Source organism: Camelus ferus, chromosome 1, assembly GCF_009834535.1.
Source record: "Camelus ferus isolate YT-003-E chromosome 1, BCGSAC_Cfer_1.0, whole genome shotgun sequence".
NCBI classification, from domain to species: Eukaryota; Metazoa; Chordata; class Mammalia; order Artiodactyla; family Camelidae; genus Camelus; species Camelus ferus.
Window position 1 is genome coordinate 26,511,584 of NC_045696.1, and position 19,927 is coordinate 26,531,510.

At 39.4% G+C, this 19,927-nt stretch overlaps 1 long non-coding RNA gene across 4 annotated transcripts in view; it reads right to left on the minus strand.

Annotated features, from left to right (window-relative positions):
• Positions 1-19,927, minus strand: part of LOC106729483 — a 299,753-nt gene that overhangs the window by 10,515 nt on the left and 269,311 nt on the right. For all 4 annotated transcript variants that reach the window (XR_004323422.1, XR_004323425.1, XR_001365896.2 and 1 more), the window contains 2 exons: positions 11,562-11,606; positions 595-673 (listed from right to left, as the gene is read on the minus strand). This is a non-coding gene — a long non-coding RNA (uncharacterized LOC106729483). The remainder of the gene's footprint in view (positions 1-594; positions 674-11,561; positions 11,607-19,927) is intronic.

Genomic DNA, 19,927 nt, shown 5'->3' on the forward strand with positions numbered 1-19,927 from the left:
TTAAATGGGTAAACCCAGTGGCGCTGCACCAGCAGTGATGACGCGGGTCCTTAGATTCTCGTGGCCGGGAGTGTGATGGTTCTGTTAAACATCCCTGGATGAGGAAACCACACACACGCACAGGGACACACGGGAATACTCCCTGAGGTCCACAGAACTGAAATAGAAGTTGGTTGATTCAACCTCAGCTGGCAAAATGGTCAAGCAAAGCCTCCACCTACTAGCGTCAGAGACACAAGAAAAGCAATAGGAAATTCCAGCACAATGCAGGGGTGAGCCTTCAGAGGCCGCACTCCTGGGCTCTCAGAACCTGTCAAACTCCGTCATGGGAAAAGGACCTACCCACCTGGAGAGGAAAACGGGGTTGGAGAGAGAAAGAGAGCTAGTTCTTCACCTTGACACGACCGGAGAAGGCTGTACCAGTCTGTCAGGGCAAATTTCTTGCGGCGTCAGTCCTGGGGGCATCTTTCTGAGCCCACGAGAGCAGGCCTTTCTCCCAGACAAAACTGGATCTGGGAGCACAGGCACCAGGACAGGGGAGCAGCACCAAAGCCAGCGTGCCGACCCACTGGGTTTCCAGAGTTACTGACTTACCTTTCTAGGGCAGGAGGTTGACAGTTCCCCTTCCACTGTTTGCTTTTCATTTTGTCCTTGTGTTAGAGCAGGCAGATAGCTAGATATGAGCAGAGAAAGGAGGACACAGACCAAATGGCAGGAATTGGGCAAATTAGCCTTGCAGATCAGAAGTACCCATCATGCACCGACGCCATGACACTTCCTATCCAGACTAAATAAGGACAAAAATCCCTCCTCCCTTTGGGAAGGTGGAGTTGGGATGATAATCAGGGAATACGACCCCAAACCCTTCCCTCCCCAATGAATATTCTGCCCATCCATTTTTACACCCTATGTAGCTAACTAACTTGCCAAAGAAACTCAGGGCAGCCGCTCACTGAGCCTGCCCGCTCTCCCCTGAGAGTGTACTATCCATTCTCTAATAAATCCTCACTTTACCTTTTTAACCACCAGAGACGTCTTGTCTCTGAATTCTTTCTGGGACGGGACAAGAACCTGGAACACCGGTTGCGTCCATCAGCAACACTTGCTTCTAACACATATTATCAATTAATTTAATCCTCAACCAACATTGTCAGAGTCATGTTTCAAACTCAGGCAGTCTGACTGCAGAATCCACAAGCATGTTCATTTTTTCATGTTGCCGGACTTTGCCCATTAATGCTGGAACAATTGTGTATGAACTTCACGGGAGAGTATGGGGAGTCTTGGTGCAGAAATATGCTACTAAAGATTTATGTTGTAGCTTTTCCCTGCTGGACAATCTGAAGGACCACAGCTTCCTTGTATGAAGGCCAGTAAGGATCTAGCACCATCCTCCCAGACTGGCCCTAGTAACTTGCAGAAAGATAAAGAAAGTTTGACAAGACCCAGAAAAATGCAGGCAGAAAGAAAAGGGGGAGAGGACAGCCAGGGAGAGAAGACACTCCTGTCGGCCACCTGAAAAGGATCCTAAAGGGATGGAATATTTTCTGGTTAGAGGAAGCAAAGAAAGGTTTGGCATCATATCCTTGACTTTGTTTTTGTTCACAAGTGATTAATAAGGCTGATTTCTTTCTATTAATCGACAGTCTTTCCTGCTCTTCCAGGCAATTCAGCCACACAAAGGAGTTGCATTTATTAATTATTGTAAAGTATTTACTTCTGCATCCGTCTCCCTCAGTGGACTATGAATTCCTTCGGGGCAACTCTATGTTCATTTCATCCCTGTCCCCTGTCCTTAGCTCCCAGTGCTGTCCAAGAAGTGAGAGGACCGAGGTCATGCTGGTGCCCAGCTCTTTGGCTTGGGTCTCTAAACTGTGGAACTCTTTTGTTAATAAACAATTCTACCTGGCAATTCTCTGGACATGGGAGTGATTTCACATCTTAGAAGAAGTTACCCGTGACCATGTTCTCTTCTAGGACTTAAAAAAATAGAGACTGAGGCCTTCCTCTGTGGACATAATCCAGTCACTCTCAGTCCTAGTGGGAGGTTTGTAATGTCTGTGCTCAGGACTGCAAAGCAGTTGGCACATTCAGAAGTCAAATAATTAGTATGGAGCTTTTCTAACTTTTAAAAACAAACCCTATCATTTGAATTTTAAACATACTGTGATTTCCCAAAATAGAAACTGCTCTAGTTTCTCATATTTTATTTTTAGAACGATGTGCAAAACTTGAGGTGAGAAAATACATTTTGTGTATTTATTTAAAATTCAGACCTGTTAATGGTTTGTGTGTGTACCAAATAGTATGAAGGTAAAAAAGAAAAAGCCACTTTAAAAATTGTCAGCCAAAGGACCAACTAGAAAAAATTTTTAAAGTTAAAATTACTCAATATCAGAAGCAGATTGATTAATTTATTTATTATTTGCTTCAGGAAGGGGAAAGAGAATGAGAGGCCATTTAATGCAGTTATTGGAATGATACCTTGTTATATTTTTACCAACTGATCCAATAGACAACATGATACATTAATAGTTTTCATTTTAATTTTATTTTGTATATGTGCACATGTCTGTGGGAGGATGGGTGAGAATGTCTGCAATGCTGGGTGAGACAGACTCTCCTCCCCCCACCATGAAGGCACTTCTGCTACATGGGTTGGATTTAGAGGCCGAAGCACTTGTCTAATTGAATAGATTTTGCTCCAAATTAATTATTTAATCAACTGGGGGAATTTTGCCATTATTTTATTTAGAACTATGATACGTCGCTGCCTAAATGCAAGCCCATTTTATGAGCTATTTCTTCCCTTCTCTGTCCACTCTATGGTTCTGTGTTTTCTTCCATTATCTTCCTTTAGATCTTGTGATTGTGCAGTTTGGAACCCCTTGTCCTGCTGACAACAAACTGCCTTGTAACTTGGCGTCTCCACGTGATTTCCTGCTCTGCGTCCCCTTCAGCCTGGCTCGCCTTCAGCCTGGCTCACCTTCAGTGGTGCTGCGTCTTTCCTGTCCTCCTCTGTATGGGCCTCTTATTCCTTCCTGCCTTACAGATCAGTGGGAACGAGGTTGTCAGCCTCTCTCCCACCACAACCCCAGTCATTACACGCTAGCATCCGAATTTTCCACCCCAACTCCTACTGTCATCTTGAGGAATTTCAACAGCCACGCCCATGATTCTCTAACTGCCTCGCTCCTCATCCAGTTGTAAAGACAGTCACTTGGTCACGACCTTGCCAGTCTTCTCTTCTGGAAAACTGAAGTATCAGTACTTCTGAACGTCAGCTTCTATACCTTTCTTTCTGTCTATTATTTCCACTAAATTGCTTTGCTGATTTCCATGTAGTATTAAATGCTTTGATTTCTCTTTGTTCTCCAAGTATATTAGCCCCTTATTTTAATGAATGTAAGTGAATCCCCAGCCTGTGTCTTGGGTATTTAAAGTAGGAAAAACGACCTTATTGTTAGTGGTACTGTTATTGTTATCGTTACTGTATTACCACTGTCCATTCGCCATTTGCTTATTCTTTCAGTTCTCTAACCTTCTTCCTTCACTGTCTCCATCTGGCAAATTCCAACATTGTTCAAACGAACCCATTGCTTTTCTGTTTTGCTCACACGATCCCATTCTCTTTAGCAAATTGTTTCTTACCTTTATTCTTCTAATGTGGTTTCCCTAACAACAAACATCCTAATCTTAACCTTATTTCTAGTTCACCTTAGGAAAGAAGGTACAGACAGTGAAATAATACTTAGCAATTAGAAACAATTGACTAGCTGTTCACCCATCAGCATGATTACATCATGAAATGTACTGCTGAGTGAAAAAAAGAAAAGTAAAAAAGAGAAGGGGACAAATGGTACAATAATTTGTGCTAATTAAAAATGCATGAACACAGAATGACACTAAACATTTTATAAGAAGCTAAGCTACCCCGGCTTATTATACTGCTCTCTTGACTGGTCTCCCAGTCTGAGCCCTTGACTTGTTACAGTTAATTTACTAAAATTCTTCCAAGGAATCGCACAGCACTCACAGCCAAAGCCTAAATTCTATGGGGGGAGGGGAGACAACACAACCCAGCCCAGTTTGCCTGCAGCCCTGCTTTCCTATCTGAGTTCATCTGTTCCAGCTACAGTGGCCTCTTTCCTGTTTGTTGAACAAGCCAGGGACGCTCTTCCTCTGATATTTGCTTCCAGTAAACACATCCATGACTAAAACAGAAAGGGTACGGGGGTGTTGCTCAGTGGTAGAGCACATGCTTAGTGAGTGGGAGGTCCTGGGTTCAATCTCCAGTACCTCTATTAAAAAAGAAGAAAAAAAAAACAAAACAGAAAAGAATTATTCCCCACCCGCTCCCCCAGGGGCTACCCTCTAGTGTGTGTGCCTGTCGAGGAAGGGGGTGGGAGGAAGGTAGTTGAGAGACAGATAATAAGCAAAAGGAGCAATTTGTATAGCATTTTAGGAAGTGATACATTTTATGGAGTAAAGTTTGGCAGGGAAGAGCTGTAGAGACTGTAGACATGGGATAGAGGATGCATTAGCGTTTTATTTATTTATATAATTATTTTTTGGATGCTCTAGTAGCTTTATGAACTCCCTTTTTTCCAGAGGTAGCAGGACCTCATAGCCGGAGAGCTGGAGAGGAAGCCAGGAAGCTGTGGTCTCTGGATGGGTCATTCAGGTGGGGTACAGAGGGCATCTTGCATCTCTTGGAAATCTCCTCCTGTCCACAATGAGCTGGACACAAATGTCACCTCTTTTGTTCAGGGCATGTGGCTGCTTCATTTAAATGCAGTCAGGGAAGGGCTTGTTGGGAAAGTGCCAATGAAGCAAAGAACAGGAAGAGGTAAGTAGGGGAGCTGTTTGGCTGGAGGAGGAGCAGGAGAGTCGGCTGGGAAGGGCTGGCGTGTTCTTGTTCTGGGAGCAGCACTCAGCCCACTGTTTCGGGGCCTTGGGCGTGAGGGGCAGTGGCAGATGAGGTTATAGAGCTGAAGGATGGGCAGCTGTGCAGGGCTTTGTAGGCATTTCTAAAGATCCTTAGTTTTGTCTGGTGATGTGGGAAGCTCTTTAAAGGATCTGAGCAGAGAAGAGACATGATCTGACTTGAAGTATTTGTTCAAATGTCACGTTCTCTGTGAGACTCCGATGACCTTGATCAGAACCCCAACCTCACCTTTCCTGGCCACTTCCTATTCTCACTCCTTGATTTCTTTTTTCTTGTTAACACTTAGGAGCATCTAAGCTATTTGCTTTACCTATTTATTTTCATTTTTCTTTCTCCTGCTTCCTCTCCTCATATTAGTATAGAAAATCCACAAAGACAGGATAATTCTTTTCTTCTATTTTGTTCACTGACATAGTCCTCAGCCCCATCTACACCTGCACGTGCTAAGAATAATGCACTGGGGGACAGATAAATATCACCAGTATCAGACATTTGAATAAGTGCCTATAGGGGCAGAGTAGATGAACGAAAGTAGAAATAGGGATAAAACTGATGAATAAATAAAACAAAAGAGGAAACTTACATGGAACTACTCTGATAGTTCGCCATGAAATGTTAAGATTTACTCAACTGTTGGCAAACAAAATAAAAACGCATACATTTCTAAATTGAGAAAAGCTTTAAGATATGAATTTCTTTAAATTACTGATTCTCTGTGATAAACTTTACTGCCTCTGTGTCCATTTTCACATCTACCCCACCTTCAATTTAAAGACAGGGGCCTCTTTTGTAAAGCAAACCCCTTTGTTTGCTCCTTTCATCTTTCTTGGGGACATTGCTTCATAATATGTGCCCTTTTTTGTCAGACCTGTAACTTTTCCACCCTCAAAGAGACCTTTTCTTCACTACGTTGATATGTTTACATTTTCCAATCTTGAAAATTAAGAATTAAAGCAATCAAATAAAGTAATTTCTTTAAAAAAAGTTCGTTAATTTTTTCCACATAAATGATTCCTTACAAGAGATAGTAATTGCTAAAAGGGCCATCTAAGGTTAATGAAAAAATTGCATGAAACATTGAAGCCATGGTAATTTTTGTAAAGCTGTTGATTCTCTATATGTTTTACTTTTTTAATTAAAAAGAATTTTTAATTGAAGTATAGTCAGTTTAAAATGTTGTGTTAATTTCTGGTGTACAGCAAAGTTATTCAGTTATACATTTCGTATTTTTCTTCAATATTGGCTATTATAAGGTATGAATACAGTCCCCTGTGTGATACTGTAGGAAAATACAGTAACTTCTGACCTTATCTCCCCTTCCAAATGCTGCTCCATTTCTTTCTAAACAAAGCTTTGAAAGAAGTGGCCTCAGCATTCTGTTTCTACTCAACTTCTGGTTCCCAGAATCATTTTTCAAACTGGTCCCTGACCTTATCATATACCTAAAGCTCTTTGGTTAGGAGCATCATTAGTTTGCTAATCTTTTGGCTCATTGAAAAGATAATTATATATATGTAACATGTGTCATTACCCTGCTAGACTCTGGGGATGCAGTGTGGCAGGAGAAAGTATTTTCTTCACCAATTTATCACTACCACCTTCTTGGGCAAAAAATTTAGCCTCTCCCTCTGGGTATTAATCAAGACTGAAAAAAAAAAAAGATGCAGCCTTTAAAATGCAGCTCAGAGATAGAAAGGAAAAAAGAAATGTCTCTCTTGCTTGAAAACACAGTCGTTACGCTACGAAAAGTTTGCTCAGGACGATGTAAATGGCTGATTATTGATGATTATTGATACATGTTTGATCCTGAGGCTGAAACAGCAATTCTCTCCTTCAATATTTTCTCTATTCTCAGAGATCCAAAATTTCTCAATTCATTTTAACAACGATTTTTCCAAAGGGAAAGCTTTTCAACCACGGATACAGTCTAAAACAAGGGAGCAGGACACCAAAGCAGGAATGAGAGAGAAACATTCTTTACAGGACACTGGGATAAATGGGATATGGGTAAATTTTTAAAAAAGCTTTTTTTTTTTTTTTTTTTTTTTTTACAATAAGGAGTCTCTCAAGTATACTTGGGAGTCGAGAATAAGAGAACAAAAGTTCTGCCACATTCAGGAAGTAACTGGTCAGTTAACTAGCAGCGATTATAAGCCTCTCTCATCCCTTACTCACTGTAGAGTCTGTATGGAGAAAACTTGGACCAGAAGTGAAGTCTTTCCTGGTGTATCAGTCTGAGTCTGGGTGCTTAGTTCATGGGCTAACAGAGACAAGGGACTTGATTCTATAAAGAACTGTACTCGTATCTCCTTCTGTGTTAATGATGTTAAGTTAGAAATAAGACACTGCCTAACCCCTCAAGGAACTATCGCCTACTGCAGAGGGGCACGTCAAGTAAACAGCTGTGACTAAATAAGACAGTTGCTTTAATGGTGTATGTGCCAGGAGCAGTAGAAGGAGCAGTAGCACCTGTATCAGCCTGGAGCTGTCAAGTTCAATGTCACAGAGAATACAGCAATCGAGCTGAGAGTTTTAAGATATAAAAGTTGATTAGATTCCCAAGAGAAGAGGGGCCTAGGCAGAGGGGACAGTGCCTACAAAGGTATAAAGAAGCAAGGCTGGTTCTGCAATCTACAGGCAATTCAGTATTTTGGGATTAAAAGTAGGAGATAATCTAACCGAGCAGGACTCTATGGGACTTTCCTGGGACAGACCCCTCCGTGTCCTCCACCTGCCTCTTGTTTGTAGAAAAACTCCTAGGCCTTCCCCAAGTTCCAAAGAATAAATTTAATCAGAGAAGTGAGAAAGTGCAGAAACAAAAGAAAATAGTCAAGCCAAACAAAAGAAAGCAGTGTAGCCATTAAACAAAGTCAGGGACATTTAGTTCCTTCTCAAGGGCTATAGGTAATATTCTGAGCCATATCCTTTGAGCTGTTTTGCAGATAATGAAACCCCCACTAGGAGGAAGAAGCTAACTGTATTCTGCCCACAAGCCCCAGACTCCAGACTGGTTGGAACCAGAAGGTTGATGATGTTGACTCCGGACTACCTCACCAACAGCCAGTCAGAAGAAGGCCCATGAGCTGATTGCACACCCTTCTACCTCCTCCCTCACCCTGTCTTTAAAAACCTTTCCCTAGAAGCCATCAAGGAGTTTGGGCTTTTTGAGCACTAGCTGCCTAGACTCCTTGCCTGGCACCTGCAATAAACACTGCACTTCCCTTCATCACAACCCGGTGTCAGCAGACTGACTTTACTGTGCACAGGAAAGCGGACCCAAGTTTGGTTCAGTAACAATTAGTGAGAGAAAGGTTGTGTTTGGCTAGGTGATTGGATCAGGAACCAGAAGTTAAATGTTGAAAGGCTATTTTATATCCTGCCAAGGAGTTTAGACTTTTCTTTTGTAGGCCAATGGAAAAAAGAGTGTACCTGTGGTTGAATTTTATTTTCCATTTTCAAGTTATCTGAATTCTCCAAGTCTTTCTACATGAACAGCTTCTACATTGGTAATACGAGGGGAAAAAATGGAAAATTATTGCTCTCTTGTACGTGCCTGGGTACAATGAATACATTGGTGTTGAATTGTAATATTTAGTCCCTTTTGAGTTCGTTACATATAAATAGGTCTTTGAATCTAGTCACTCCTCGTAAAGTGATAAAATCAATTATCTAGATGCGATCAACACTTTTCTAAATCTACCAGTGATGAATAAACTGAACTACCTATAACTCATATAGGGTGAGGCCCACTAGAGGAAGAATTCTGCAAATTCTCTCCCTACAGCTCAGCTGCACATATCGTAGCGACCGTGCGCACCAAGTGCCGTGAGGCGTTGCCTGGGACGATGTTGGGTTTGGAGACTGCTAACCTGTAATTTGAAACGCTTTTTGCTCTGCCTAAAATTGCTTCCCGTTTTTTAGCAGCACTATTTTTAAGCTACTTAAATCTTTGATTTAGTGTATCCTCTTGCAAGTTTTATTTTCATAGCTGTTTCCTATATTAATGGCTATTGCATTTTTTTCCATTTTATCTTAAGCTCCTGTTAAGGATGGAGCTGTATGATCTATTGTTCCCAGGAATGACTTCAAATTTTCTCATTACTGCAAGACATTAAGTTGCCAAGATATGATTTACTTTAGTAAGTGCCTTTTATGTCATCTACGTTGGAGAGTTTTTGTGACTGTTATTTAAATTTCATTTCCCTGGCAATCTGTCTCCGAGTTAAAAAAAAAAAAAAAAGGACAGACTAGATGTCGGATTCCACTAAAATATCTAAAACATTAGCGAGCTGCCATTGCCTCGTTAGGCAGACACCACCAGCACAGACCACACACCGCATGAAACCGGAGCGGCCACCTGGAAACAGCAGAGGAGAGGGGTGCTTCTTGGCAGCGCCTTTCCAAATGTGTTCCTATCAACTGCACACATTTCTGAATATGTTGAAGCACAGAGAAGACCACAGAAGTGGAAAATTGGAAGGCGGAAAAAAAAATCCCCTTAGGCAAAGATTTAAAGTTAATTTTCAAGAATGTTTAGGTGGAGGATGCTTGCTGGAGGTCGATAAAGGTAGAGAGTACAATAGAAGCTTCTGTTCTAAGGCTGAGGGACTGTGTTGAATTGGCTGATAAGAAAATGAAATTGTGTAAACAAATTTAAGGTGATGATGAAGGGGTTCAATCATGCTGAGGACTTGCTGAGCGGGGCTCAGAAAACTGTCACCATAGTCATCTGAGAAAGTGATGTTTTACGTGTTTGTACCCAGTGCAATATTTGGACTGAAAAATAGTCAGGTTGATAGAAGTGATCTCCTTTAAATCACTCCTCCGTTGGATGGCAATATTCTGCAAAATTTTTATTGACTGCATTAAGCCAGAGTGAATAATTTGAAATACTGGGTTAAAACAAATGTTTAAAAAGGAGAGCAAAATAATAAATATTTAAATATTACTTGAAAAGTCACTACAATAATTTAGTAGTCATATTTTATTTGCTGATAATGTCTAAGGCTATTATTATTATTCCTTTGATTTATAATGTGCACTTAGTTTTAAGGCCTCCCAGCATGTGTAAATTACAAAATCCTAAGTGATTTAAACAATGGCATAACTAACAATGGTACTTAAGGATGGTATTAGCGCTGCAACACCCCTGTTACTCATATCAGCAGACCTTAGGTATATTATCTCAGAAATGACGTTACTGAATTATTCCCATTCCTGTCATCATATATATTCCTGTTCAATAGCATTAAGCTAAAAAAAAACCAAACATGTAAATGTTAAGAATAAAACTTTTAAGTCATGCTTTCCAGAAAGATTCCTAACAATCATTTTATAGCTTTTCTTAATTATTATTTTTCTTCCAATGCCACCATCTTAAGATATGGCTTCCACTAAAAAACAATAATAATTATAAGATATGACTTGCTATGTATGTACTTTATATATCAACAATCTTATGAGGTAAGACTATTACCGTATCTATTTTTACAGAGGAAGGAACTCAAGGCACCAACAGGTTAAATAACTGTTTCCAGTATCACACTGCTACCAGCATAGGGAGGCTCAAACCCAAGCTGTCTTGGCTTCGTTTTGAAACAAAGAAACACATCCTCTTTCACCACTGATTATTTCTGGTTAATTTAATGTGTTTTGTTCTAATTTTTTAAAGCAAGTAATAATAATTATGAAATATTCACTGGTGTTACCCATAGTGTGAATTGTCCATTGCCAGACACCTAAATATTTGGAAACATTTGTATTTTGGACCAATTTTTTTTAAATTTTTGTTTCTGTGTTTATTCTTCTCTGCTGGACTCAAGTTGGTGGTTGGGCATGAGAGACGGAACAGAACAAAAATGATGAGGCAGGAAATCAGGGAAAGTTCCTGAAGCAGGCAATAGAGGGAGTTTAGGCAACTAAGACATCCTGCAGTTAAAACAGGCTGATGACCCGGCAGGTGACAGAGTTTGGCAGCAGAGTCCCATAAAGCCATTAGCATGATAAATTCACAACTATTGTGCTCCCAGCCAAATGGTATTTGGAGGCAGGTATCTGGTCTTTAGAAATGAAACAGAAGAACAATGCAATTGAATCAAAAAACCAAACCAAGTAGGATAGTGTGATCCAGTGAATAAAATAAGAACCTGAGGTTTGCAGCTGGGACTTCTCTGGAGCAGGAACAAGATGTGAAAGTAAAAATCAGTCCTGCTGATGATAAGACTGTGCTGTTCCTCAAGGAACATCAGCCATTTTCCAATGGATTAGGGATAATGCCAACAAAGAACAGTGCTTCTACAGAATCATACCCATGGCCACACCACAGCTGCGAAATTGCCAAAGATGAGTTCTTCAGAGTGCTTGTTACTTTCTCACCAGTGACATACCCAGTTATGTTGCATTTCTCCCACTTCTTGAACAAAATCACTGAAATAACTAATTCTTGAACACATCCATCTCAAACTGGACCCCTACTTCCATGTCCCTACTTAGAATCAACCAGTACAACCAAAACCCTAGAAGAGGTCCTCTTCTTCCATCCCCTTTTCCAAGTTGCCCCCACAGTAACTCTGCTAAGTGTTCTCTTTCGCTTCAGAAAAATAATAGGTCTCACCTTGTTTCACTACCTTTGTGTTCCTCGTCTTCTTTGCGCAGTGGACTTTAATAAAAAAAAAAAAAAAAAAGACCAGTTTTTAGAACAAACATGGCTGGACAAATAAGATTTACTGTTTCCATGTAATGGGCATGTGGCAAACATGACTACACTCAGATTTTGGTCCAGAACCTTGAGAGGAGCTAATGCATGAAGTTAAATGGCCCTAGCTACAAAGTTCAGAAAAACTGAGGGCTAGGGAGTCAAGGACATAACTATAGCCAAAGTTCGCTAATTTATTTATTTTTTACTCTAGAATTATAGAGACTTGCGATTAGGTGATCTTTTAGGTAATAACAGATGGGAGTCAGACACTTACTCTTTTATTTGAATGTTTAATCTTAATTGTGATAAATATATTTTAAAAGATCTGACATTATATGAATAGATTTTCTAATTTGTTTTCTTCTCTAAAAGAAAATTTGGAGCTTGAAATCATTACCTGAAATATTCTACTCTTGACACATGGGCATTTATGGGTTTTGGGGGTTTTTTTTTGTATATATGTATTATTGAAGTATAGTCAGTTTACAATGTGTCAACTTCTGGTGTACAGTATAATGCTTCATACATGAACATACATAGATTTGTTTTTATATTCTTTTTTATCATAAGTTACTACAAGATAATGAACATAGTTCCCTGTGCTATACAGTATAAACTTGTTTATCTATTTTATATATACTAGTTTATATGAGAATTTATGTTTGATATACATTTCTTAGGTGGGCTTTCATGGACTGTTTAGGGTTGCTCTGAAGACAGTATGAGCAGAAGGGATGTATTGCTTCAGCACCCCAAAATTTCATTATGAAACATAAATACTCTACAATATTTAAAACACAGACTGTAACCAATTGTATAGTCTTGAAGATGTTTCTAGGCCTCCCTGTTTACTTACAAAAAAAAAAAAAAAAAGAAAAGAAAAACCATACGTAAACCTCATTAGAAATTCCTGACTGTGCAGGAAAGGTGCAGCTGCTGGCTATTCATCACCTAAACTTTGCTTTGTTTCTATTGACAGATCATTTTAATAACCACAATTCTCCAGTTGATCTAAAGTATTCCACACTTCCGTGCTCGAGCAATTTATTATCTAACTGCCTAAAATAGGAAATTTTATTTCTGCACTTCTCCTTGGTAATTCTTCTTCTTCCTCCCAGTACATTTGTTTCTCCTAAAAGTGGACTTGAATAACAATGTTTGCCTTTTCAAACAAAGAAAAAAATTTTAGTCTGACAGTTTAGCCAGACTTGATAGATAATGTAAAGCTGTTTAAATAGAAGGAGCTCAGTGCCATGTGACCTCCCATACTTGAGGACTGTTTTCTGTGCTGGTCTACCCTACTATTGATTTCTTCTATCTGAATTTATAGAATATTTGAGTTAAGTAATTAAAAAAAAAAGTGGGGAAAAAGTGACACACATAAATCACGGACAGTGTTCATCATTGTATAGAATAGAAAGAAAGACTGACGTGTGTCCCCTGCCTAACATCTTCCAGTGACTCAACTACACTCCCATTGCCTCCTTCCCTTCTGTTTAAGGAAAGATGGGAAACAGTGCTAATTCTTTCCCTCATTGTTGGTCTAAGAGTCAATCCTGCAATGACATTATTTTAAACAGTAAAGCATCTTTCCCGTATCATACTCTACATTAATGATGTGACAAGATTCTGGAGAAAACACACTCCAGTTTTGTTTATGACAACAAATGAGTCTTGGGTTGTCAACTTGCTCACTCTATGTATTAAATTCTGAAGCTGAAAAATATCCATGAAATAATAAACTACAGTGTTTTGTCGAGATGAACTTCAGCACGTCTTTTTCATGCCATTAACTAGCTGAGTGTGAACTGATTTGAGAACAACCTGATAAAGTTTATATTTTCAGTCTGCGGGAAAAGTAAATGATAGCTCAAAAGGCTATTTTCATCACCCTTGATGATTTTGGTCTTCATTGCATTTCCTTATTTCTTGCTAAAGCTATTTTGCTAGAGGCTACAATATACTGAGAATTAGAGCTAGTGGAGTGGAAGTAAGTTGGCTTTGAAGCTAAGTGGCCAGACTGCCTCCCTCCGGCAAAAATATCTCCTTATGATAAAGCAGAATTCCTTTATAATAGCCCCGGTGAACTTCTGAGAGATTGCCTAAGTGTCAGGCCCAGTTTAGAAGGTACTTTAGGGTGCCATTTTGAAGGAAGAAAATACCATGTTTGTTCAAGTAAGCCTTAAAAATAACACTCAAGCCTCACATTTCTTTCCCTCCTGCAGGCAAGGCAGGATGAAGGTCGGGATAAGGAAAACCTACAATCAGTGTCAGGGAAAGGGTTCATGACCGTACGTTGTTGCAATTTAAGAGGTTGGAGAAAGGAGCCCAGGTAACCAGCATGTCTGTTTTCACCAACTTCAGGTTCAATATAAGGTAGTATGACTTTTTAGAGGCACATCACTATGGCTTCGAGACTGCATCCCATGAACTGAGGAACTCTTGTTCTACCCCTCAGCTTCTCTTCCTGAGATATTCTCCAAAGCCCACTAGAGTTAGTTTTGAGCAAGGCTCAATCAATCCTAGTTACCATCATTGGAAACTATTGCTAGTCTGAAGTCGAGTCCATTGCCACTTCCTCTTTTTATCAAGACCTGGCAGACTAAGAAATTTGGATCAATATTTACTGACCACGTCTCTGTACCCCATTATCACTCCTCAGGATGCAAGGTCAGGAGGGATTTAAAATCATGCTACATATTTTGCTGGTAAATTTGTTGCCTTTTCAATGTTTAGTGTGGGTTTTATCCTTTCACAGAGAAATTCATTCAATGAATAAGATAAACCAGTAGAGCACAGCAAATTTCCTTCAAACCATTGCTGTTTCTTTCAAATGACCTATTTTAGAGGCCATCAATATTCTAATTTGGTTATTCATTTATTTCAAGAAAAGTATTTCATTTGTAAGGCTGTAGTCTGACTATAGATAAACTCAATTTATGTAACTATACAAATCCATTAATATCTCCATTCCAATTAAGAGGACTTCAAGTTTTATCCCTGAATAATAGGTGGGTACTTGTCTTATATATGCCACTGAAAGGCCTTTTTTTGGTGTCTTTCCCAAAGTGGAGGAAGTTTAGCTTCAAAGGTAATTATACCTTCTAGAAATCCATGTTGTCAGCTAAGCCAGAGGCAGTCCCTATATTAAAAATCAAAACAAACAATAATGTACATTCAAACAAATCACATTTCTAAATAATTTTTATTGGTCCCTTCCTATATAATGTGTACCTGTTATTTGGCTTAGTGATTTACTTATGCTATCTGGGTTACTATCATGGAGATTCTACAGAAGTATGTCAATCCCTGATATAATTTGGATCTCGAATTTTTAAAAGGAATATTTTTGAGCCATTTGATTAATATGTTCTGCTCATGAAAGATCTCCCTTGTTTTTGTTTTTGATTTTATCATTTCAGTTGGAAAAATAGCTCCTTGATTATAAAAGCTAAGCACGAGTGTCAAATGTTAACTAAATAATCCTAGCTATTATAAGATGCTGTATGACGGATGTTTAAAGCCCATATTTTCAATTTGTTTGACTCTAACTAACTTCACAGTTGTGATTACATTTTCTTCTCTAAACAGACATTCAAATGGGAGCCAAGGCTCCTACTTTAACGTCAAGATGTAGTGAGTAGAACCAGTGGAGGAACAATTTTAGTTGCATTGTGGGCTTAGGTTAAGAAACACTCATGGTAGCTCTAGTCTCTTTTCCACTCTGAGGACAATGGTTAGCGTATTTTAACAGAGTTTCATTAAATCTTTCTCCTCCTCTCCTTATTCCCAGTGGAAACACTTCTCCATGGTTATGACTCTCAAAATTTCTCTCTTGCTCAGACTGCAGATGAAGCAGAAGATTCATAAACTGAGAAAAAAGAAATTTCTGTGTCATTCATGAGTGGAGATTTTGTAAATTTAGAAACACACCGTAGCTACAGGAATGGCCTGTCGGGTGATACAAGTATGTTTGGCTTTGGCTGTTTAGTTGTAAAGACAGAACAGCTGGGGGCTGCAATATATGTAAATGCTCAGTCTTTATCTGTTTTGAAGGACTTTGGAGGAAGATGAACCATGGTTCTTAACATTGCTAAACCACCTTGGGGAGGCAGGTATAAAAGATATCAGCATAGTAAGAGACCAGGTGATTAATGCTAGTTGCTATAGCAAATACTCTGAACACCCTCGTCCCCCACAACACACACATTCACATCACATTCAGTTGCAACTGAGTGTTTCTCCTGGGCAAGGTTTTCCTCCAAGCTTGTGACTAAGGGATTCTAGCTCTTTTCATCTTGTGACTCTGTCACATCTGGGTCTTTTGCATCCATCTTCAGGGCAAAGGTGCAGGAACACGCTGGTTGAATCTAAGAGATTTTATCTAGGAGAATCTTCGGGAGGCAGGAAGAAGCAAATATCACTTCCAGTCACATTTCATTGGCCAAAATGAATTACGTGAATCTCTAAGCTAACATCAAGAGATGTGAAATGCTCTTCTGGCATTCTCAATAAGAGAAAATAGGAAGACTGAATCTCTAGCCAGGATCTGCCACGATGCTCTTGACAACAGCCGTTTTCTGTCGCGTTACTAAGTTCACTAAGCTCATTCTAACCAACTAGGGGTAAGCAGAGAGCCTGCTGTGATCACTGCCCTCATCACACATCCTCATTTTAGAGACCTAAAGACCTTATAGGGTTTCAGCAAGGTTTGAAGTTAAAATCCCAACTTCTGGGGGAAAACTGGTAAATATAGGTCCATTTCATTAAATAAGGCAAAGACAAGTGAAGCAATGAGATCCAATGTCAAATGTATGTAATCAGAAAAAGATATTTTTCTTGACTATACATTTGGAACTACTGATATCTCTTGGAAACGAGAGCCTAAGCAATACAAAAAGAACAACTTTTCAGAAATTATTATCAAATTTTTTATTACAGTGATCTTGCCTGAATCAGATGAACTGTTTTGATTTCCCCCTAGGGTGGTGACATTACTACTGTGATTCTCATTTATTTTGGCAAATATCTTATTTTGATTGAATCACTTTCTAGTTATCTTGATGTTTATTAAAATACTATACTCATTATTGGGTAGGAGATGTCTGGATGAGAAGGAACTACAGTAAAAAGAAGAGGTTTAGCTTGAATGAATCAACTTTGCATCTTATTATAAGCAAGCAAAAGTGTATTTTTTTTAAAGAAGTAAGTAAGCAAGCCATGGATTTAAAAATAGTAAAAAATAGTTTTTTATCTGTTTTACTTCAATTGTTATATATATTATAGTTTGCATTATACTTTATGAGCATTTCGAAGTATAGTATATCTTGATCTACCATTTATGATAATAGAATATTTATAATAATGTAAAATTTATACAAACTTTGCTTAAGATTATTTTATTTAGCTGTCTCCGTACATATCCACAACTTTTGATATACTTCCTTTAAATGCTCTAACGCTATAACAGGTGAAAGCCAGTATTTTATATCATCACTGTGGAAGGCCCCATGCTATGGGTTAGTAGTATCTGTGGACCGGTAATTAACATTACACAAAGCGTAGCAATCATATTAAGAAATGTTTTGCTGGTATTTCAAATACAGCATTTCCAGAAGGGATCTAATTATTCTTCCTCAAGTTCTCGCTTTTGATACTGAAACACTATCATGTGTCTCAGACTCTGGCTCACAATATTGTTCTCCAGGAGTAGAATTAACGTTCTGCTCAGATTACTACCACGAGAGTCACGGACCAATTCTGCTCTTCTTTTCACTCTTTCCCTTCACACTTGCAATCGCGAAGTCGTATCAATTTACTAATTATATCTCCACAGTCACATCATGTTTTCTTCCTTTTCCTTCCCTGTTCAAGCTCATAATTTATATCTTGTCAGATCAACCATAATACATTTCTTCTTACTACCTCTAGTCCTACCCTTTTTACAGCCACACTGCAGACTGGTCAAAGTGAACATCTCAGTGCAGGTATATGATGGTATCCCCCCCACCTTGGAGAAAACCTGAGAGAGGGACCCACCGCATCAGTCAGGGTTTGTGACTGCAGGCTCAGAAAACAATTCCCATTTTCTAGCAATGAAAATGGAACATAATGACAGACTTAATGGGAGGCTAGTGAACCAAATTTGAAAAATGTGTGTGGGGAAAGGCCAGTTGGGAGGGCTTTCCTGGAAATACAATAACTGTAGTTTAGCAGGAAGTGTCTGGCCAGGACGCTGCTGCTTCTGCTGCAGACACTGTCATCAGGAGACAAGACAGGAGACTTTGGCTCCCACCGAGTGGGAAGAGGTTCTGCATCACATAGACACCACATGTGCTGGGGATGCCCTAAATCCGGGGGGAGGTTGGATGCTGGACAGCCACTCCACACAAGCCCCCCACCCTGCAAAACAAACAAACAAAAAACTACAAATGTCAATTAATTACGTAAATAAGGCCTAACCTTGCTAGCATTGCACTTAAACCACCCAAGCTGACTTCACATTTAAAAAAGAATTGTTGGCTGAGATGTCCCCTTCTATAATGAACTGAACATTTGTGTCCCCTGCTCCAATTCATAGGTTGATTCCCTAATTGCCAATGTGATGGTATTAAGAGATGGGGCCTTTGGAGATAATTAGGTTTAGATGAGGTCTTGAGGGTGGAGCATCCCTAATGGGATTAGTGTTCCCATTAAAAAAAAAGCAAGAAAGATCAAAACCCTCTGTCTATGCACACAAAAAAGAGGTCACGTGAGCACATGGCAAGGTGGTAGCCATCTGCAAGCCAGAAGGTGGATTTTAACCAGGAACTAAATCTGCCGGCACCTTGATCTTGGACCTCCTAACTTCTAGAACCGTGAGAAATAAATGTCTGTTATTCAAGCCACCCAGTCTATGGTATTTTGTTACAGCAGCCCAAGCTGACTAAGGTGTCTTCTAAAATGTCAGCTGTGCATTACTCATCCTGGACAATTAATTATTCTTTCAAACTGCTGTGCATCTTCCACGTTCAAGCTTGTGCACATGCTGTTCCCTCAACTCTGAATTTCTCAACTGTGACACTCTTGACATTATGAGCTGGATAATTCTCATTGAGATGGGGGTGCTGTCCTTGCATTAAAAGAAGTTTAATACATCTGCAAAACAGAAACAGACTCGCAGACATAGTAAACAATCTTATGGTTACTGGGGGAAGGAGGTGGTAAGGCATAAATTTGGGAGTCTGAGATTTGCAAATATTAGCTACTATATATAAAAATAGATTAAAAAACAAATTTCTTCTGTATAGCACAGGGAACTATATGCAATATCTTCTAACAGCCTTTAATGAAAAAGAATATGAAAATGAATATATTATGCATTTGCATGACTGGGACTTCGTGCTGCACACCAGAAACTGACACACTGTAAATGTCTATACTTCAATTAAAAAATTATAAAAAAAAGAATGGAATAACATTTAATAAATTGGCTAAGTTTAAAAGAAAAGAAGAAGTTTAATAGCATCCCTGGCCTCTACCCACTAGACACCAGTAGCACGTCTCCAGTTTTAGAAATTAAAAATGTCTCCAGACATTGCCCAGTCTTTTCTGGGAGTAAATTTACCCCAGATGAAGAAGAAAACTAAGGAGAAATGATAAATGTAATTTTGGATCCTAGAAAAAGAAATTTGTAAGAAAGTTTGTGAAATTCAAATAAGGTATTTAGTTACTAGTATAGTATCAATTTCATTTCTTGGTTCTGACCATTATACTATGTTTATGTAAGATGTTGCTCTAAGAAATGTTGGGAGGGGGCCTCTGGTTTATGGTTCAGCCACTCCATCCTAACAACAAGTAAAAAGCTGAACAGACTGAAAAATCAGCTCTTCTTGATTAATATCAGAGGGGAAGATGCAGGCAAACCACTGCCCCCAAGATTGGAGAGACAGGCAGGCAATAGGGAGCCCCAACCTACCCCAGCAGAGACTCATTCACAGGAGCTCAGTAGGAACCCATGCTGGGGCAGGAAAACCTGAACCCCAACTGACTAACTGCTGTCGGTTCACTGTGGATGAGTCGAAGAGTTAAACACTCTGGGAGATGGGGGCAGTCATCAGGTGTACCACTAAGAGTTTGACCAAGTTCCCACAGTAACTAGTGGAGAAAAATTCCCTCACATTTCCAGGAAGGAAAGAGGGAAAGGGACCATTTTGAAATATACCAGAGCATCTGTTCTTAACAAGGCCTGCCCTCAGGACAAGCCAGCTAACTAGAGTCTAACTGCTGGGGCATTTACAGAG